Genomic DNA, 22,825 nt, shown 5'->3' with positions numbered 1-22,825 from the left:
CCATGTGCATGCACAACTCCAAATGCATACCTGGAGTCTGTATAGATGTTTATTCTCTTTCCTTTTGCCATTTACAAGGCACGGGTCAGTGCAATTATCTCGGCCTTCTGCGCAGAGGTGCATGTTGGTAAGGCTCCGGATTCTGTTACCTCTCTGTATGTAGTCACTGTGTACCCAGCATGTCGCTTTCCATTGGCAACATAGCTACTCCCGTCAGTGAACCAGGTCTCTGCATCATCCAAAGGAGTGTCCTTTAAGTCTGGGCGGCTGGAGTAGGTAGCTTCCATGGTCTCCAGGCAATCATGGTATACTGCTTCTCCTTGATTTCCACTGAGAAAAGAAGCTGGGTTGACAATATTAGTCACCACTATCTCTATAACATCTTGCTCTACCATGATGGCCTGGTATTTCAGGAACCTCTGTGGTGAGACCCAGTGGCCACCCCTTACTGCCAGTACTGTGGACACTGTGTGGGACACTAGCACAGTTATTTTCGTCCCACGGTAAACTTGCGTGCTTCTTGTATATTCAGCACGATTGCTGCTACAGCTCTGAGGCAACCTGGCCATCCCTTGGCTGTTGCATCTAGTTGCTTGGAGAAGTAAGCGACTGCCCTCTGGTATGGACCCAAGTCCTGAGCCAATATTTCCAGGGCAATTCTCTGTCTTTCATGGGACGATAGAAAGAATGGTTTACTTACATCTGGAAGTCCCAAAGCTGGAGCTGACATGAGGGCACTCTTTAGCTGGAGAAAGGCCCATGTGGCTTTCTTTGTCCACTGGAGATCTCTATCTGACGAACAGTCCGTAATTATAAACCCACAGCCGGCACCACCCTGCCATGCCTAAGAAGGTTCGGAGTTCCTTTATATTGTTTCCTTGTGAGCCTGCCCTAAAGTCTGTTGCCCAGCAGAAACCTTGTATCCCAGGTAGATTACCTTCTGTTTCCCTACCTGTGCCTTCTTCTTTAATACTCTGTGTCCTTGGAGTCCTAGGAAATTTGAAAGGCTTCTTCCTTTTTCCTGTGGAGTTTCTCAGGACTCTGGGTCTTTGCAAGTTGCTCCCCAAACAGAGTGGGGGAATTTTAGAAGCCTTGAGGCACATGGACCATGTGAGCTGGGTTTTGCGCCTGCTTTTAGGGCTTTCCCATTTGAATGCAAAAATTTTCCTGCTGGCTTCATGGATAGGGAGGCAAAAGAAGGCATCTTTCAGATCTAAAACAGTAAACCAGGTTAGTTCAGGTGTTAAACAAGTTAGTAAAGTATATGGATTTGCTACCACAGGATATAAATTCTTTGTTATCTTATTGACAGCCCTCAATCCTGTACTATCAATTATTGGGCTGATTTCTTCCCTATCTTCTTTTTCAGAGGGTACTGCTTAATTCTCACTGGTTGTGTCCCTTCCTTAAGCTTGATTACTATGGGGGGGCATTCTTCGCTCTCCCTGGTACACCAGAGGCCCATGCCCCCGAAAAGACTTATTTACTTATTCTAATATCTCTTTACTAATGTCCTTCCTAATTTCAATGGCTGTTAATGTTAAGCCTAACACCTTTATATACTTTTGATCATTTACCTCCAGAGTAACCTCCCCATTTTAGAATGTTTAGCGAATTGGGCATATACAAAAACTTTAAATACCCCATCGTTACTTTAAAGGTTTGCAAAAGTATGCCTTCTCAGACTGGCCAGTTGTTCCCCACACTACAACATAAACATTCTCCACAGGTACTAAACCTTTATTTAAAGCTGAATATATGGCTCCTGTATCAACTAAAATTCCACTCCTTTCCTTTCTTCTGGTCTCACTGCCTCTTGCAGAGGGGTCTGTTACCTCCTAGTTCTGGATGAAATTGGACTGCCAGGAGGGAGATGGGTTCGAGTGGGTATACCTTTGGAGCCTGAGTCTTCTTCCCTTTTGGGGAGGTCATCCTCCCTTACCTTAGGAGGAGCCTTTAACAAATCATATGTACTTTGTTTTGCGTTTCAGCATGATAAACTTTGTCTGATTTCATATGTTGCTGTCTTACACTGTATGCTGAACAACACGTTTGATTTGCCTTCTCTTTGCTTTGTTTTCTTTTTTAAGAGCTAACACTAGTAGGTCAGAGGGAGCTCTGAACCCACAGTTTCTCTGCCATTCTGGGTGATTTCTTAAAGCAAAAAAACACATCAGCATATGGGACTTTATCCTATTTACTTTCCCATTTTAAAACAGCATTAACTGCAATAAGGTATTATAAATCTTTTTATTTTCTGAGCTGCCCCTACTGGCAGCTTTCTCTCAGTGAGCCCCTCCCAAAGGGGCTAGTTCAGGAACCTCTTTACTCTGGTTAGTTCTCATTATCTCCTTCTTTTTAAACTATCTTGTTTCCACCCAAGCCTCACAGTGTCTTTTCTCAGTTTTTCCTCACACACAGACCTCCAGGTGGCAGGTATCAGATGTGATCCTCCACACATAAGCTTCAAGATCTCAGGTTCTGAATTGGCTTGATCAGGAACCTTCAATATACACTTGGGGCATAGAACAGCAATACCAGCGCCTCTCACAAACTCTGCATTGCATGCAAGGTGCCAGCCTCTCAATGCACCAAAAACTCCTGGGAATTGCCTGCAGGCTATTCTGTTTATCACTTTGGCGTTTATCACTTAACCTCCATGGTGGGTTGTTTTCAGTCCAGACTTACTAATTAGTGGCTGAAGTCCAATAAAGCCCCTTCATATAAACCCATTAGTCTCTTCTATCTAAACTCTGTTTTACAAAATCTCAGTCTTTTCCAGTTCTCTTCCTGCACAATATAATTAAAGCATTCTTTCTACTGGCACTCACTTTACTGCCTTGCAAAAGGCTGTGCCTGTTACAGCAAAAACTCTGATATGCCCACAAACATAGACACCCCCCCCCCATCTCAAATTCACAAGAACCAGGGCTTAAATTGCTGTGGGAGGGGAATTCCTGGAATTCCTTTAATTCATTTTACCACAGTTAAACCTAAATCACCATATTGTAGTTCTTCTGCATAAAATGCTACACTTGTTGCAAACAAAATCCTAAAATCTCCGCAAACACAACCCTACAATCCTGAGAATCAAATTACTACAATGCAGGGGAGGAATCACAAAAACTCACAAGGAAACGGGGTATCTCTCAAAGTGCCCACTTTTCTCAACACAACACAGCATACAATACTTCAGCATTTATCCACATCAGCTTTCTCTGGTCCTCACACACTCTGAACACAAACAAAACAACAGCACACAGTAAAATTCCAGGGATCAAGTCCAAACTACTAGGGCAGCATCTCCTGGTTTAAGGCAAATTTGGGAGAAAACCTCCAAAAGGGGGCCCCCCCAGAAAGCAAACCCACAGAGCCCCTCCCCCCAACCAGTTAGGGAAGGATTCCTCAGAGAGAAGTGGAAAGAACCTGCTTATTTAACAGGCAAAGCACCCCCAGCACACAAAATGAACAACACCGTATGACACCACTCTTTCACTGCTCTGAAAAAGATGACAAACTCAGAAAGTCTCTCTTAGGGGTGGTCTCTCTGTTATCAGTCCCTCTGGTGCTGGGGTAGCTGCTGCAGGACACAGGGTGCAAACTTTTGGTGTTTCCAGGTCCCAGTTGGGAGCAGGTTTGAGTAGGTCCAAAAAATGGAAAGGAGAAACAGTCCAGGAAAAATTTGGACTGCTTAGCTAAACTAACTAATCAGCAGAAGCAAAAAAGCAAGAGCAAAGCAGAAGCAAGAGCAAAGTGAAAAGCAAAGCAAAAAGTAAAAGCAGCACTATGTACTGCCCCGTCTCTGTGTCCCGCCAGCTGTGGGGGAGCGGCTGATTACAAAACCAAAACAAAACATTCACTCTTCAGAGCCAGTCTTGAAGGCACAGAACATAATATCCAGCATAAACAGAACACACGGGGATACAAGAATCATAACGTCACCCTAGGACATTCCAACCCTTATCCCCATATCGGCAACATACTATCACACATCATGCATTTTATTCACATTAAACTTCCATCTGTTCCCCCAAAAATTGCAAGCAATACCCATCATGCCCTCATCACATCCCCATACCAGACCACTGAATCCAGGCCCCATACTACAGAGCTGCAGGATTCCCCACTTTCATTTTACTCACTCAAAACTCCATCTTTCACTTGCTCAGACCTTCGACACTTAGACATTTCATTCTATCTCATGTTTGTATGGTTTAATGTACAGACAATGGCAGTAACATCCAAGCAACAGTGGTATTTGCATATCGTTGTCACCCTACAATCAGATCTCCCTGAGGTACACATCGTGTTGTTCCATCTCTTTACATTATCCACCACGTGCAACCTGGTCCCTGAGCAAAAACAACCCCACGAATGGGTTTGTCTGTACTTGAGGCAGAATTGATCCACACAGTCTTCCCTAACAAACCTCTGACATTTACCACTGGGACTTCATCTCCATCTATTATATTCAGGGACTCAGACTGGGCAGGACCTGTTCGGTTGGTGGAACCTCAGATGTTAACTAACCAGGTGGCCTTTGCTAAATGCTGCTCCAAATTTTTGAAAGATCCTCCACCCAAGGCTTTCAACTGGGTTTTTAGTAGTCCATTGTACCTCTCTACTTTTCCTGCAGCTGGTGCATGGTAGGGAATATGGTACACCCACTCAATGCCATGTTCCCTAGCCCAGGTGTTGATAAGGCTGTTCTTGAAATGAGTCCCATTGTCTGACTCAATCCTCTCAGGGGTACCATGCCTCCAAAGGACCGGCTTTTCAAGGCCCAGGATGGTGTTCTGGGCAGTAGCATGAGACACAGGGTAGGTTTCCAACCATCCTGTGGTGGCTTCTACCATTGTGAGCACGTAGTGCTTGCCTTGGTGTGTCTGGGGCAGTGTGATGTAGTCAATCTGCCAGGCCTCCCCATACTTGTTCTTGGACCACCGCCCACCACACCGAGGGGCTTCACTCGCTTGGCCTGCTTGATGGCAGCACACGTCTCACAGTCATGGATAACCTGTGAAATACTGTCCATGGTTAAATCCACCCCTCGGTCTCGTGCCCACTTATAGGTGGCATGTCTGCCCTGATAGCCTGAGGCATCATGGGCCCATCGAGCTAGGAATTACTCTCCCTTGTGTTCCCAACCTAGGTCTATCTTGGACACCCCTATCTTTGAAGCCTGGTCTACCTGCTCATTGTTTTGGTGCTTCTCGTTAGCTCTACTCTTGGGGACATGGGCATCTACATGGCGGACCTTCACAAGTAGCCTCCCTACCCTGGTAGCGATGTCTTTCCACTCATCAGCAGCCCAAATTGGTTTTTGTCTACGCTGCCAGTTAGCCTCTTTCCACCTCTCCAGCCATCCCCACAGAGCATTGGCTACCATCCATGAATCAGTGTAGAGGTAGAGCTTTGGCCACTTCTCTCTTTCTGCAATGTCCAGGGCCAGTTGAACGACTTTGAATTCTACAAGTTGGCTTGATCCACCTTCTCCTTCAGTGGCCTCTGTGACCTGTCATGTGGGGCTCCATACAGCTGCTTTCCACTTCCGGTTCATCCCTACGATGCGACAGGAACCGTCAGTGAAAAGAGCATAGCGTGTTTCCTCTGGTGGCCATTGTTTATATGGAGGAGCCTTTTCAGCCTGTGTCAGTGGTTCTTGTTCTTCATCTGTGACACCAAAATTCTTCCCTTCCAGCCAATTTGTAATTACCTCCAAAATCCCAGGGCAATTCAGTTTACCTATATGGGCTTTCTGTGTGATAAGAGCAATCCACTTGCTCCATGTAGCACGAGTGGCATGGTGAGTGGAAGGAACCTTGCCTTTGAACATCCACCCCAGCACCAGTAATCGGGGTGCCAGGAGTAGTTGTGCTTCTGTACCAATCACCTCTAGGGCGGTTTGGACTCCTTCATAGGCAGCCAAGATTTCTTTCTCTGTTGGAGTGTAGTTGGCTTCAGCGCGTCTGTAGCTTTGACTCCAAAATCCTAATTGTCGGCCTCGAGTCTCCCCAGGCACCTTCTGCCAAAGGCTGCAGGACAAACCATGGCTCTCGGCTGCAGAGTAGAGTATGTTCTGTACATCTGGTCCCGTCCTGACAGGGCCAAGGGGTACTGCATGAGCGATCTCCTGCTTGATCTGGACAAAGGCTTGTTGCTGCTCAGGGCCCCAGTGGAAAGTGTTTTTCTTGAGGGTGATCAGGTAAAGAGGGCTCACGATCTGACTGTACTCAGGAATGTGCATCCTCCAAAAGCCTTTGGCACTTTAGAAAGCTTGTGTCTCCTTATTGGTTGGTGGAGACATAGCTGTGATCTTGTTGATGACATCTGTAGCAATACGACGCCGTCCATCTTGCCACTTTACTCCTAGGAACTGAATCTCATGAGCTGGTACCTTTACTTTGCTCCTTTTAATGGCGAAACCAGCTCCCAGGAGGATTTGGATAATTTTCTCTCCTTTCTCAAACACTTCCGCAGCTGTGTTCTCCCACACAATGATGTCATCAATATATCGCAGGTGTTCTGGAGCCTCACCCTTTTCCAGTGCAGTCTGGATCAGTCCATGGCAGATGGTAGGACTGTGGTTCCACCCCTGGGGCAGTCGGTTCCAGGTATACTGCATGCCCCTCCACGTGAAGGCAATCTGAGGCCTGCATTCTGCTGCCAGAGGAATGGAGAAAAAATGCATTGGCAATATCAATAGTGGCATACCACTTTGCTGCCTTGGACTCCAGCTCATACTGGAGCTCTAATATGTCTGGCACAGCAGTGCTCAGTGGTGAAGTCACTTCATTCAATGCATAGTAGTCCACAGTCAATCTCCATTCTCCTTCAGATTTACGCACAGGCCAAATGGGGCTGTTGAAGGGTGAGTGGGTTTTGCTGACCACCCCTTGGCTCTCCGGCTCTTGGATCATCTTATGGATGGGAATCACAGCATCTCGAGTGGTTCTATACTGTCGACGATGCACTGTGCAAGTCGCAATTGGTACCTGTTGCTCTTCTCCCTTCAGAAGTCCTACTGTAGATGGATTCTCAGACAGTCCAGGCAAGGTGTTCAGTTGCTGAACGCCCTCTGTCACTACAGCCGCTATCCCAAATGCTCACCTGAGTCCTTTTGGGTCTTTGAAATACCCACTTCAGAGGTAATCTATGCCCAAAATACATGGGGCTTCTGGGCCAGTCACAATAGGGTGTTTCTTCCACTCATTTCCAGTCAGGCTCACATCAGCTTCCACCAAAGTGAAATCCTGTTATACCCCTGTCACACCAGCAATATAAACAGACTCTGTCCCCACATGTCTTGATGGGATTAATGTGAATTGCACACCAGTATCTACCAAAGCTTTATACTCTTGTGGTTCCGATGTGCCAGGCCAACGAATCCACACAGTCCAAAAAACACTGTTTTCCCTAGCCTCTACCTGGCTAGAGGCAGGGCCCCTCTAAGCCTGGTTGTCCTTCTTCCCCTGGACATATGTCTTGGATGTTCCTTCAAGGGGATCGGCCACGTCATCATCATCATCATACCTGGCAGTTTGGCTGCGGGCAACTGGAGTTGCTTTCCTTTTGGTGGAACTTCCTCTCTCAGCCCTGTCTTCCTTCAGTTCACGCACCCGTTGTGCCAGAGCAGCAGTAGATTTTCCATCCCATCTCCTCATGTTTTCTCCACAATCACGCAGGAAGAACCACAGCTCCGCTCATGGGGTGTACCTTCTCTCTCCATCTGGGGAACATCTGCGTTGGATACCAGAACCTCTGATCTGTACTGAGATTTGGAGATTTTCTTTAATCTCCTCTCTGAACTTCTTATGATTGTCCTCTATCTGGTCCTCTGTTGCGGTGTGAAGCAATATCCTGTTTCACCTTTCTCAGTCCCTCAGGTGTGCCAACCTCTCCCTTCCCCTCCCCCTTGCCCCCTTGCTAAGTGCTGTCCGTCAATCTTAACATTCCAGCAAGGGCGTCGTCTGGTTGGTGAAGTTCAAAAGATGCTTCTCAGCCCTGGGATCATTGGCCAGTCTAGGTGTCATTGTCCTCTGAGACTGCCCCCCTCCCACCTGGTTGGTGGCACACCTACCCCTTCCCCTCCCCCTTTCCCCGGGCTTAAAAAGACACGAGACCATGCGGTCGGTATTCTGTTGGAGCTGTTACCAAGATTCGGAGATCTGTGACCATGGAATAAAACTATGAATTAACCCTCTGGCAGAATCCGTCTCCTTTTCCTCTTCACCTTGCCTAAAGCCTTTCCACCAGAGGTAAACCTGAGTTCCTGCCTGCCTGGACTTGTTCCAAGTGCCAGCTGCAACATACAGCCAGCCAAAGGTGTCTCTGAGGTGAAACACCACAGTTGCCGCCTCTGGTCAAGCATCAAGGGCCAGAAGAGCCCAGGCACGTTCCACCCGGTAATATTGGGATCATATTCCAATAGTCCTCTAATTTCTGCAGATGTGTTTACTCCGCTGTGATTCTGGCATGTGTTGGGCCATGTACAGCATCTGCATATGCTCGGAGCTTCTTTGCGATATCAAGCACAGTCTCATCCCTCTCATCCCTCTTCATTATGGCTAAAGCAGAAGCATATTAGTGTGGCCCAAGTTGTACAAGTTTTCGCCATATCACAGACATGCATGGTACCAAGTCTGGGTTCCTAGTTGTTACGTCATCTGAGAAGTTAATCTCTGCCACTGCCATTTCTCTCAGATGTTGGATCCCTTGTTCTATGGTCTTCCACTGGGTTTGCTGCATATAAAGATCATCTGCACACAGGTATCTTTGTGCTACACTTTCCAAGACCTGTGCCCAGAGGCTGTGAGGGTTAGCCCCCCTCATCATTCCTTGGTCGATGACAGGATCATGTGACAGGGATCCCAAATGCCTCGTTTCAGTGCCGTCCAGAATTGTAGCCTTGCCTGCAGCATCCCAAAGATGGACTAACCAACTAATTATGGATTCATCAGGTCATTGAGTGTAATCCTTCCTTAGGCCACAAAGGTCCTTCAGGGAAAAGGACTCAATATTGGCTTCTGATCTTGTGCCTGCTGCTTTGACTCCTGATTTTATGTCAGGAAGCATTGAGGGTCCTTCTCCTGTATCATCATCATCATCATCATCATCATCCACTGGTTGATCGGTGTCACCTGTGCACTTCCCACTTCAAGTGCTGGTAGCAACAGCCATTGGTTGAGGCTTATTGTCTGGTTTAGCTTCTGGCATAGGCTCACTATCTAGTTTGGCTGCTGGCTTTGAGCCTGGGGTGTTGGCTGTAGCCTGAGTGACTGGGATAGCTGCTGATTTATCTCCCTGCCCCCCTGCCTCTGTCTGCTATCCTACGGTCTCCAACAGAGTGCGATAAGCATATGCCAAGGCCCAGCTCACTGCAATGATCTTTTTCTCCTTGGGGTCATCCTGGTACTTCTCTTTCAGGTATTTCCCCACCTCAGCTGGGTTCTGAATTTGTTCATGGGGAAAGTCCTAGACTATAGGGTCAGAGAATTCCTTCAGGATTTGGCCCATATCCTCCCATTTCCCACACCACTCAGGATTTTCCACACCTTGGTCTACTCCTGGGTCAGGGGTCTCATCAGCCCATCTAGAAATTTCAGCCCTCATTCTAGAGAAGCTGCAGACTATATAGAGGAAGCTTACCAGACTGAATACCAGAAAGATGGTCTCTTTAACATTCAGGGGAAACTGAACATTCTCCAATAATGATATAACAGATTCAGAGGAGAAGAAGGAAAGCAAAGGCTGAAAAGCCTCATCCCCTGCTCCTCCTCTAACAAACTGGGTGCATAAACATAGCCATGAACCATTCATACCTGGAACAGACCCCAGGATGTTTATAAACTTCTTGAAAATCACTACCACCAAGCCCAGCAGGATAGCTATTCTGGCCACTGCCCCTCTACTGCTGTAAAAACTACATATTAGGGACAATACTAGAGCTATTTCTGGATAAGAAAATAAACCTAGGGACCATAGAGGTATTAAGATCTCAAAAAGACCTAGGGACCAGAAATGCATGCAAGCCTTCACCCCAAGGGCCATTATGAATTCACAAATAATGGCTATTAATCCCTAAACTCGCAAGAATTGCTTAGGCTTGCAGGAACCATATAGTGTTCTGAAAATTCCACTGTATAGGTATGCCTTATAAGGAAAAGTTCACTCAGCGGTTAAAGAGGAAGACTTGGAGCCTTCATCCCACGACCACCAGAAGGCAGAAAAAGACCCCCTAGCAACTGAATGAGCAAGCGCAAAAGACAGACCACGTCATCCCTGGACCCGGGAGAAGAAGGCAATAAAAGGTGAACTTTGGGGATAGGAACGGCGCGAGCCTAGAGGAGCGGAGACTCCCGGCTGCCCAGCGCTGAACTTTGCTTATTCTTGCTTGCATAATAATAATAATAAAAAAATAATTGTATGATCCTTAAATCTAGTGAATTCGTTTATCACAATTTGGTGCCGTGACTCGGATCCAGAAAACGGGGTTGGTTCGAGAATCCTGGAAGGGCACCCCACCACCTGGTGGCCCTGGCCTTCTCACCCGACCCCTCATCTGGACTGATGAACCTAAATTCGGGAATAAGCAAGGAAAACACCAGTAACCCTGTAAACTTTGTGCACGAACATCCGAGCGACGACACAGGACGCGTGAGTATACGAGGTGAACCGCTCGGTTGGGGTTGGGATCCCAGGGCACGGTGAATGAGACGTCCACCTGCGGACGACGTGAGAGGGACCCTCTAGTAGTGAGGTTCTTGTAGCCCGCAAGGGAGCGAGCCACGACCGAGGGGTTTTGTGTGTGTGTGTGTGTGTGGAGGTGCCTTGGAAGATGGGGCAGAAGAAAAGCAAGCCTTCTGATCCCATGGGGGAGGGTCCCCAGTTACCCCCAATACCTAAGGACAGTCCGTTAGGATTAATGATCAAGTATTGGGATGACTTTCCCTCCAGAAAGGGGAAGGATAAGGCAAAAATGATAAATTATTGCATGGTAGTGTGGGGAGGTAAGAATCTGGATTCAGGAAGTATATACTGGCCCGTTTTCGGATCCTTCGAGGATTGGGTCTGTCAAGCCCTGAACATTTATGTGAATTCTAAAGAGCCGGTGAACCTGAAGGAGAGTGCATATGCTAAATTATGGTTGGTAGAAAGTAATGAGCAAACAGCTAGGCTGTTCCCCCTTAAGGGAAGTCAAGGGGAGGAGGAAAAAAAGTCTCGACCGGAGGAATATGTTCTTATTTATCCTCCCCCATATATACCACCAGCTCCCCCTGAACCCCCCCAAATGCATTCCCGGCATTGGCCCCTAATAGACAGCAGGTCACGGACTCCCCAGATTGCAGGAGGCATACTCGGAGTCAGATGAGGACAGTAATTGAGGAAGGAGAGAGCAGTGGGTTGTTCCCTCTCAGGGAAATAGCATTAGGAGGACCTCAAGCTGGGATGGGGTTTGTCACTGTCCCCTTGAACTTGGGAGATGCCCGCAAGTTTAAGAAAGAGATGGGAAAATTATTAGAAGACCCTATAGGAGTAGCAGAAAGAGTGGATCAGTTCCTAGGGCCAAACATATATACTTGGGTAGAGATGCAATCCATTCTAGGCATCCTATTTACAACAGAGGAGAGACGGATGATTAGAAGGGCAGGAATGAGGATTTGGGACACCCAACATGTTCAAGGTCCCGCGGCTGATGTGAAATGGCCCTTGCAAAATCCCAACTGGAACAATCAGGACCCCAACCATCATGGTCATATGCAGGATTTAAGAACCATCATAATCCAGGGCATACGAGAGGCTGTGCCCCAGGGACAAAATATAAGCAAGGCATTCAAAGAGTGCCAAGGAAAAGATGACACCCCCACTGAATGGTTGGAAAGATTAAGGAAGAGTTTTCAGTTATACTCAGGGGTGGACCCAGAGACGCCAATGGGGCAAGCACTCCTTAAAACACAGTTTGTAGCCAAATCATGGGAGGATGTTCGAAAGAAATTAGAAAAGTTAGAGGATTGGCAGGACAGAGGACTTGATGAATTGCTCAGGGAGGCTCAGAAGGTATATGTTAGACAGGAGGATGAGGCACACAAAAGACAAGTTCGGATGATGGTGGCGGCAGTCAGGGAGGGATAGCAAAACAACCCTCCACCATGAGAAAGAAATGGCATGAGGAGAGGTCCCCAGGATTTAGGAGGACCTCCAACTGGAGGGAGAGAAGGAACAGTGTGCTACTATTGTGGTGGAAAAGGACACATGAAGAGGGAATGCCGAAAGAGGCTTAGGGATGAGAAAATGTTCAAAGAGGATTAGGGGGGTCAAGGGCTCTATCTATTGGGGACCCAAATGTTATTGGAGCCCTTGGTAAAACTTAAGGTGGGTCCCCAGCAAACCCCCATAACCTTCCTTGTAGATACAGGGGCTGAGAGATCAACAGTTCAATCTTTGCCCCCGGGATGTAAGATTTCACCTTCCACAGTACAGGTTATTGGGGCAAAAGGAGAACCCTTCAAGGTTCCTGTAATTAAAGATGTTTTAATAGAATCAGAGAAGAAAATAGGGGTAGGATCACTGCTACTGGTCCCTGAAGCTGATTACAATTTATTAGGAAGAGATTTAATGGTGGAATTAGGGATAAATATAAATATTGAAGAAAAACAGCTGAAAGTCAGGTTGTGCCCCTTACGGGTCACTGACGAAGAGAAAATCAACCCAGAAGTCTGGTATACCCCTGATACAGCAGGAAGATTGAATATAGAGCCCTTCACAGTCAACATTCAAAACCCAGAAATCCCAGTAAGGATAAAACAATATCCTATGTCAGATGAGGGGCGAAGGGGACTAAAACCAGAGGTAGAACAGTTAATACAACAAGGGCTCTTGGAACCTTGCATGTCTCCCTTCAACACCCCCATCTTACCTGTAAAGAAACCAGACGGAAAATACCGATTAGTACATGATCTAAGGGAAATAAATAAGAGAACCATTGCCCGGTTCCCTGTAGTAGCAAACCCCCATACATTGCTCAGTCAATTGAAACCAGATGGTCACTGGTATAGTGTTATAGATTTGAAAGACGCCTTTTGGGCGTGCCCCTTGAAAGAAGAATGTAGAGATTATTTTGCATTTGAATGGGAAGATCCCGATACCCACCAAAAGCATCAACTAAGGTGGACAGTGCTCCCACAGGGATTCACAGAATCCCTAAATTTGTTTGGGCAGGCACTAGAGCAAATAATGAAATCCTATACCCCAAACCAAGGAATAACCATTGTTCAATATGTAGATGACCTTTTAATTGCTGGAAAAAGTGAGGAATCAGTTAGAGAAGAAAGCATTAAGCTTCTGAACTTTTTAAGCATCCAGGGGCTGAAGGTGTCCAAAAGTAAATTGCAATTCGTAGAAGAAGAAGTGAAGTACCTAGGACACCGACTTAGTAAAGGAACTAAAACACTAGACCCAGGGAGAGTTAAGGGAATCCTCTCCCTTCCTTCCCCCAAGAAATTAGAGACAAATCAGGCAGCTATTGGGTCTTGTAGGATACTGTAGACAATGGATTGAAAACTTTAGTGGTAAAGTAAAATTTTTGTATGAAAAACTAACTGCTGAAGGTTTGATGAAATGGACTGAGAAGGATGATGAATCATTAAAACAATTAAAAGAGGAATTGGCTAATGCCCTGGTGCTAAGCCTCCTGGATGTTAGGAGACCCTTTTATTTGTTCGTTAACACTGAGGCAGGAGTAGCATTTGGGGTACTGGCTCAGGACTGGGCCGGCAGTCGAAAACCAGTAGCATTTATTTCTAAAATACTAGATCCCGTAAGTAGAGGATGGCCAACATGTTTGCAGATTATAGTGGCAACAGCCCTCTTAGTGGAAGAAGCTCTCAAAATTACCTATGGAGGAGAACTGAAAGTCTTTACCCCCCATAACATATGGGCAGTATTGCAACAAAAGGCAGAAAAATGGATAACAGACTCAAGACTTTTGAAATATGAGGGCATTTTACTGTCATCCCCTCGGTTGATACTTGAAACCACCTCTCTGCAAAACTTCGCTGAATTCTTGTTTGGAGATCCACAGGAGAATTTAACTCATGACTGCCTGCATAGCATAGAAAAACAAAGAAATATTAGGCCAGACCTCAAAGAGGAAGAACTGGAAGAGGGAGAAATGTTATTTGTGGATGGGTCCTCTAGAGTTGTTGAGGGAAAGAGAATTTCTGGATATGCGATTGTAGGAGGTGAAAATCTGGAAATAATAGAATCTGGACCTTTGAGTCCTAGTTGGTCAGCCCAGGCCTGTGAGCTGTATGCAGTATTGCGGGCTCTAAAATTCTTGGAAGCTAAGGTTGGGACCATCTACACGGACTCAAAATACGCCTTTGGAGTGGTACATACTTTTGGGAAAATTTGGGAAGAAAGAGGGTTAATAAACTCCTGAGGAAGAGAATTCATACATCAGGAACTAATTACTCAGGTACTACAAGCTTTAAGAGGCCCAAAGAAAACAGCAATAGTACATGTTAAAGGACATCAAAAGTGTCTCTCCCATTTGATCAGAGGAAACAACACAGCAGACAGAGAGGCAAAGGAAGCTGCTCTCAGAAAATTCCAGGATCAGGGGATAAGGAGAATGCGAGATGATGAGAAAGTTCGAGTCCTGAGCTTTACAGCCCAGGAAAAGGAGAAATTAGACAAAATGGGAATAAAAGAGAATGGGGGTATTCGAAAATTGCCAGATGATAGGGAGATACTGCCAAAATCTATGGCCCGAAGAATAGTGCAGCAGCTGCATGACCAGACTCATTGGGGAACCCAAGCCTTAGTAGATCAGTTTACTATTAAGCATATGTGTATAGGAATTTACGATATAGCAAAACAAGTAGTTAGGGGATGTATAACAAGCCAAAGAGTTAACAGACATCAGGCTCGAGAAAGGATTCCAGGAGGAAGAGAATTACCACACCGACCTTTTTCACATGTACAAATAGATTTCACCGAGCTACCGAAAGTAGGGAGATATAAGTACTTAGTGGTACTGGTAGATCATCTAACCCACTTTGTAGAAGCATATCCTACATCACGGGCTACTGCAAATGTGGTGATTAAAACCCTGCTGGAAGAAATAATCCCTAGGTATGGACTAGTAGAAATATTAGACTCTGATAGAGGTCCCCATTTTTCAAACAAAGTACTGAGAGAGGTAACCAGGGCCTTAGGCACTAAATGGCAATATCACACCCCTTGGCACCCTCAAAGCTCAGGGAGAGTGGAAAGGGCAAATGGAGAAATCAAGAAGCAACTCACCAAGCTCATGGTAGAAACTAAAATGTCTTGGGTCAGATGTTTACCCATGGCATTGCTAAACATTAGAACCCAACCTAGGATGGATGTGGGAATCTCTCCCTTTGAAATGCTTTATAGAATGCCTTACGACTTAGAACTTCCGGGGAACCATCCTTGCATCCAAGATAGTCAAATTCAGGGTTACATACAACAGTAATGAAACGGAGGGAGGAATTAAAATGAAAAGGGCTATTGGTAGAAAGACCCCCTTTGGATATAATAATGCATAAGCTTAAACCCGGAGATAGGGTCCTAATTAAGACTTGGAAAGAGACATCCCTAACACCCCAATGGGAAGGTCCCTATGTTGTCCTGTTTACCACAGAAACAGCCATCCGAACTGCTGAAAAAGGCTGGACACATGCCAGTCGAGTGAAAGGACCCATCACTGCAGACACCCCTTGGGAGGTGACCAGTCGCCCTGGAGATCTACGGCCAACCCTGCGGAAGGCACAGGAACCTGCGCCAGCTGGTAACGTGAATGACTGAATTAAGGGACAGAGAACTATACTGATTGAGACTCTTGGTAAGAAAACCCCTACAGGAACTGGAACAGGAGTTAAAGTGCCCTCTGCCATGGAAAACCTGGAATGAACTGACGCTTGCTCTTTCAGTAGTGGCTGAAGTGAAGCGAGAATTATTTAATTACACTGAGTGTCTTAAATGTCGGGAATCTTCTTGTTGGGCGTGGGTAAAAATCTTTTGTGGGGGCTGTAAAGACAAATGGTGGATTCTCCAGCCACATTTGGTGGGAAGTGCATGGTGTCTTACTTGTGATTGGGATTGGAGAAGAGCAAATCCATTAAGAGCCTTAAGAGAATTTATAAGGATCCCTGGAGAGCGGGAGATCCCTGACAGAGAAGCAGCGTCACTAGTTGAAAATCTAGAACAGAGAAGAGATTGGGCCCTGGCATGGGAATTCCAACACCAATTGCATAGGATCACATGCCAAAACCAGACAGTCATATTAACTACCTTGTGTAAGAAGGGAATCCACGTTCCTCTGGGGTGGCAAGTGAGGCCTGATGAGTGGAATAGCACAATTCGCCGCTACTCCCGAGTCTATAAACAACAAAAACAGAGAACGTAGGGAAGAACGACGTAACTCTAGGAAGACAGGAGAAAGGGAATAAAAGGCAGAGGGTGGACCCTAAGTAGGTGTGGGACTCAGGCCCTGTAAAGCTCGCTAGGGACAGCAGAGAGTCCATTGTAAAATCAAAGAAATCCTTTGCAAGAGACCCTTTGCCTGGAGGCCTGACAGCCTGCCCTTAGGAGTGGGGGCAGGAGTTAAGGAGATAGCCCAAATAATGCACCCCCTGAAGACTACCCCTGCTGCCGAGAAGATAATGATCCCTGCAGACCGACGCACCCGGGCTGGCAGGCGAGGCAGAGAGATAAGGAGTAGTGGGGGAGAGCAACGGACCACAGGAACAGGAACGGAGCACAGGAAAGCCCCAGGTAAAAGAGATATGAGTACGAAAGGAGAAAGAAATTTGTTGCTAGGACCCTGCCCTGCTTGGCAAGCTACCTTAATTATTATAACACTGAGCCTCCCGGCTGCCTGGGGAAACCCTCATCAGCCTTATAAAGAGAACATGATCCCCCTAAATAAATGGACCCTGACCCCTGACTGGTCTCAGGCCTTTTTGCAATCTACCGGATCTATGGGTAATACCACAGGTTTAAGTTTACTAACATTGGTACTGCATGACAGGCTGCCATACGCTAGACACGAATGGAAGAAGCAGAAAACCTGGCAGCTTCAAGGAGTAGTGGGAGAACAAATTAATATTGGATGTCGAATGGTTAATGGGTCTGACTATACTAACGCAATTGCAATCAGTGTTTCCATGGGTCAGGAGGATAAACAAATAGCAGATTGTGCATACCCAATAACACAAGACTGCTGGCAAAACTTCACATTAACTCACACTGCAGAGGTAGTCTGTCGCTGGTCGAAAGATACACAGGGCCTTTCTTTTAAATTTATAATAGATACTAAAACGCACTCTACCACTGCTGAACCTCACAATATCACCACTCCACCAGCACCACCAGTTATACTCACCCCAAAAATTTTCAAAATTGGACCTTATATAATCAGGAAAACTGGTCAACAACAAATATTATTCAATCCAGCATGGTCTCTCAAACAGGTCGAACTGCTGATGCAGACCAATGTTTCAGACATCCAGCCAGCTTGTTCTCCGTTTTTGCAAACATCCTTTGAAGGCTGGACCATTTGGGTCCGGAAACGCAGCTCTTTTAAAACAAGGAAACTTAGAGATGTGACCGGTGTTCTAGGTACAGGATTGGGAATTCTGAATAGCATTGATTTGGAAGTACTAATGAACAAATTGGCTGCTACGACTAGAGATCTGTCCAAATTACAGCAACCACTGAAGTCATCTCTGTTAGCCTTGGGGACACACCAGTGGATGCTGTCAAACATTTTGCCAAATTGGGAAAGAGTAAATGTGAACGATCACAAATTGGTGATTGATGCACTCAGTGCTGCACAAAATAATGTTTCCTTAGCCCTCAGCTGTATCCAAGCACAATTGTGGATGCAGTCAGTTTCTGCCTCGATTATAAGAGAAGGCGAGGAAGGCACTTTCCCCACAGAAATTCGGGAAATAATCTGGGACAATGCCAACGATTTTGAAAGAGAATTCCAATCCTGGTAGAAACTGGTAAATTTTACCTATAATGCTATTTCAAATACAGCTACTGCTTTTGTCTTGACCATACGCAATGCCTCTGTACATCTAGTTTTTCCTGTTATTGCATTAGGAATAAACCATGACGGAGCTGTTCTCTATCCTATAGAACATAGGGGATGGGCCTGTCAGTTTGATGACAAATGGCAAACTGTTGATTTGGAATCTTGTATTATCCGAGAACAACTGGGGTTCATCTGTGAAGGCAATGTAATTATAGCTCAAGATATCTGTTTAGACATGGAGCAAAACATTTGTCATTTTGAGATTCGTCCTAACGAGACTTCTAAAACAGTTCTTATATACATAGGCAATGGATGTGCGTGTTTTAGAACTATTTGTGATTCTGTGCTTGTAGATGATATTGTGGTGGATACAAAGAATCACTCAAACTTCTGTGCTTGTAACTTCACTAAGATTACAGGGTGTGATATCACTTATGAAGCTAAAGTCACCTCTCACCACCTATTACAATCCAACTACACACTGCTTCACAAGCTAATGCCCACCCCGATTGGGATGAACTTCACTCTAGTGAGACAACTGATGTTCCATCAAGACCTGATCCAAATCCTCGAGAAAATCAAGGAAAGTGGACAGAAAACCCTAGTAACTGTTCATCATGACGTAGGAAAAATACACCGGCTTATAGAGAGGGTAAAGCAAGATGGCGAGCATAGGTGGTGGGATACCCTGTTCGGGTGGTCTCCTACTACCACAGGTGTCCTAAACAGTATATGCCATCCCATTGTTGTTCTTTTGATGCTGATTGTGCTTGGTTTTATTTTGTCAGCAGTTCTATTCATTATGAATTGGAATATGATGAAAAAGCTAAGGAAATTAGCATCTATAATTAGTGCACATAGCTTAACTGATGAGGAAACTCAGTTAACGCTTGCTAGGAAGGAACTAAAAAGATTTAATGAACAAAATTGGTAAAAAAAAATGGGGGATTTTAATAAGTAGCAATAAGTTTGTTCATTAGTTAAATCAATAGCTAAATAATTATACAATATAAAAGCAATAACTAAATAGCTAAAACCGCTTGATTCTTAAATGTGCAGCCACATATGGTTGCTTGGCTTGCAGGAATCGTATAGTGCTTTGGGAATTCCATGGTAAAGATATACCTTATAAGGAAAAGTTCACCCAGAGGTCACAGAGGAAGGCTGTAACAACAATCCCTAAACTCGCAAGAATTGCTTAGGCTTGCAGGAACCGTATAGTGTTCTGAAAATTCCACTGTATAGGTATGCCTTATAAGGAAAAGTTCACTCAGCGGTTAAAGAGGAAGACTTGGAGCCTTCATCCCACGACCACCAGAAGGCAGAAAAAGACCCCCTAGCAACTGAACGAGCAAGCGCAAAAGACAGACCACGTCATCCCTGGACCCGGGAGAAGAAGGCAATAAAAGGTGAACTTTGGGGATAGGAACGGCGCGAGCCTAGAGGAGCGGAGACTCCCGGCTGCCCAGCGCTGAACTTTGCTTATTCTTGCTTGCATAATAATAATAATAAAAAAAATAATTGTATGATCCTTAAATCTAGTGAATTCGTTTATCACAACAACCACCACAGAAAATTCTTCAAGGATAAATGCCACTCCAGTTTCCAGTGCGCAAGTCCTCAGACAGAATAGCAGGGCTGATGTTGCTTCCAATTCTCTGGAAGGGACATCCAGGTCATATGTACAAAAAATGAGCAACAAATACTATGACCAGGACTAAAGACCTCTGGCCAGGTGGAGGAAACGGACAACTGTATCTATTGGACTGTGTGGATCCAATGGCCTGGTACATCAGACCCACAAGAGTACAAGGCATTAGTTGACACTGGTGCACAATGTACCCCGATGCCATCGAGATATGTAGGGACTGAATCCATCTCTATTTCTGGGGTGACAGGGCAATCCTAACAGCTGACTGTACTGGAAGCTGAAGTGAGCCTGACTGGGAACAAATGGCAAAACCACCTCATTTTGACTTGCCCATAGACCCTGTGCATCCTTGGCATAGATTACCTCAGGAGAGGGTATGTCAAGGACCCGAAAAGGCATTACTGGCCTTTTTGGATAGCTGTTTTGGAGACAGAGGAAATTAGACAGCTAAATACCTTTCTTGGTCTCTCAGAGGACCCTTCTGCTGTGGGACTGCTGAGGATCAAAGAAACACAGGTACTGATTTTACCACTGATGCTGTTTTAGTTTTTACCTTTTTTCTTTTAGATATTCTCTGTATTCTTTACACATATTTGTAGCTTTGTAGCTTATTATTGTAGCTTAGCTTCAGTATTTTCCTAGGCAGAAAGACAAAATGAATTTCAGGACCCCTGTGCTATCTTGGTTCTCATTAGAAACCAAGGTTGAAACCAGCTTTTTGAGACATATTTTTGCAAACAGGCCCTGGTCCCCCCTGAGGGGGGGAGAATTTAGAAGGTACTAGAACTGGGGTGATTACTTCACTGGGCATGCTGCTAACTGGAGGGCTCTTTTCAGATATGCTAATTTGAAGAATCTATAAAAATTGTACATGCATCATGCAGGGTGAGCATCTTTGGCGTTTTCCACCTAACAAACAGCACCTGAGGAACTCTGTATAAAGGTACCCCTTTTTATCACCCTAACTGTGTCTGGCTCGTATTTTTATGACCAGAGAAAAAGGCATCACCACAATGTAGCAGGGTATCTCCCCCACCACAGGAGAGCTTATCTGTTGCTTGTTAGCTGGAGAAATAATTCAGAGCATCTCACCTTTCACAAGAGCTTGCTACTTGGTGAAATAACTCACTAATGACTGCTTGTCTCATAGTGAGTTACTCAGGCACCATGGAAGTGACACTTCTAGCTGACAATAAACATCTTGCTGTGAAAGTGAGATGTGGAAAGATAGGCTGGAATTTCTCAATGACAGACACTCCACTTTACAAACTGTAAAAGCTACACGAAACTTTCATATATCAGAAATCTTCTGCACATTCCCTGGAAACATGTGGAGCTTTCTCCCCACTGTTTTGGGATGCCAGACTTTGTGATTACTCTCTTGAGGCTTGAGTGAAAGGACTCTGTGTACACTACCATCAGTTCAGTGGCAAGTTACAGTGACTCCTAATCTATACTATTTCTTTTCTAGCTTTATATAGGTATCTTAATGTCATGCACTGTTTTTCTGTTATCTACTAGTATTTCTTTCTGGTTTATACTGTGTAGTAAGTAACTCTGTTTAAGACCTTTTATCTGTTACCTTCTGTTTACTCAATAAACAACTCATTTTATAATAGACCTGATCTGCCATTCTTAGAACTTGCGAGCCAGAGCAGTTTAGGTGCAGGCCACCTAATTCAAGGTGTTGCCAAAAATCTTAGCCTAAGGCAGGGCTTGTCTGAAGCTCCCACTCTATCCTTAAGATTATTGTCATAGTCGAAAGGCAGGATGGCAGACCAAAGGCTTAGCCAATTGCCTATGGAGGCACAGTGTTCATACAGAAACCAATGACCCTTGACCAGTAGCTAACTGGTTTGAGAGGGGAGAAATAAAAGAGAAAATAAACGAAAATTGGGGATCTCCAAAAGATAAAAAAGGAAAAGGTATTAATTGTCATGCACTTGCATTATGTTTAAAATCTGCTTGGCAATGGAGGGAACAAATGATTAAAGAAAATGATAATTTGAGAAATGAAATAAAGGAGAGAAAACTTGAAGAATTTTCTCTACAATATTAAAATGACAAATTGAAATGAGATAAAAGAATCCAAGGAAAAAACAAAAACCTTGAAAGAAAAATTAGAATTTGCATTATTAAAAAACCCCAAATATTTGGATGTTAGAAAAATTCAAAAATTAATAACTTCACCCAAGGATTGGGATGGTGATATTTGGGAAAGCTCTGAATAAATTGGTGATGAAAGTGTTGAATGGGATGTGATGAAAGCTCAGAACTTCCACCTTTTAAAGGGGAAGACATTCCAGAATTTAAAATGAAACCCATAATGAAGACAAAACTTTCAAAAGGACCTCAAGGAGGTCAGAGGAGGAATACAGTCAAAGCTACTCCTTGGGATCCCCTGTAATTGGCAAACCTTCAAGAAAAATATGGACGAAAAGCAGGGGGCAGAGACTGAATGTCTGTGCAGAGATTGTCTCACTGGGGGAGATTGAATATTATTGGATGGGATGGACAATTTTGGGTTCTGAGGTACAGGTGTTCTTTTGCACCTTGGACCAGACCCTCCAGATGAACCCCATTAAATAACCGTCAGAATTGCATATTGGGTAGGAGGAATAAATATTATGGAAAGAGGGCAACCAGCCTCAATCCCTATGCGGTCAGTTAATGACATCTCTGCTGCTGTTACAAAAGCTGCCTGTCTGCAGGCAATGCACAGATGTGCAGACAGACATATTCCAATCTCTGCAGAGGTGGATCCTGATAAGCTAAGACCTCTGATAAGAGTAGCTCTAATACACAGAAAGTCTCTAAAACTCAAAGTGAGTTATAAAGTAGGTATGTATTTTTTTTGGCCGGACACATGCGGGATACCTCTGCAAAGGCATGCACATCTACTTGCTCTCAGCATTCTTTTTTATCCTCTAAAATGCTACATATACATTAGGTTTTGCAATACATTTATGTATATTCATTTCCTGGCTCCACCTTGTCCCACTTTGTATGCTAATTAGCTTATCAGTTCCTAGCACCTGCATACTTGTCTCTAGTGGTCATCTTGGGGGTTGCATGGGATGAAGCAAATGGTCTTCATCAAAGTT

This window comes from Agelaius phoeniceus, chromosome W (genome assembly GCF_051311805.1).
Source record: "Agelaius phoeniceus isolate bAgePho1 chromosome W, bAgePho1.hap1, whole genome shotgun sequence".
In the NCBI taxonomy this organism is placed as follows: Eukaryota; Metazoa; Chordata; class Aves; order Passeriformes; family Icteridae; genus Agelaius; species Agelaius phoeniceus.
This window is presented reverse-complemented; position numbering follows the sequence as displayed.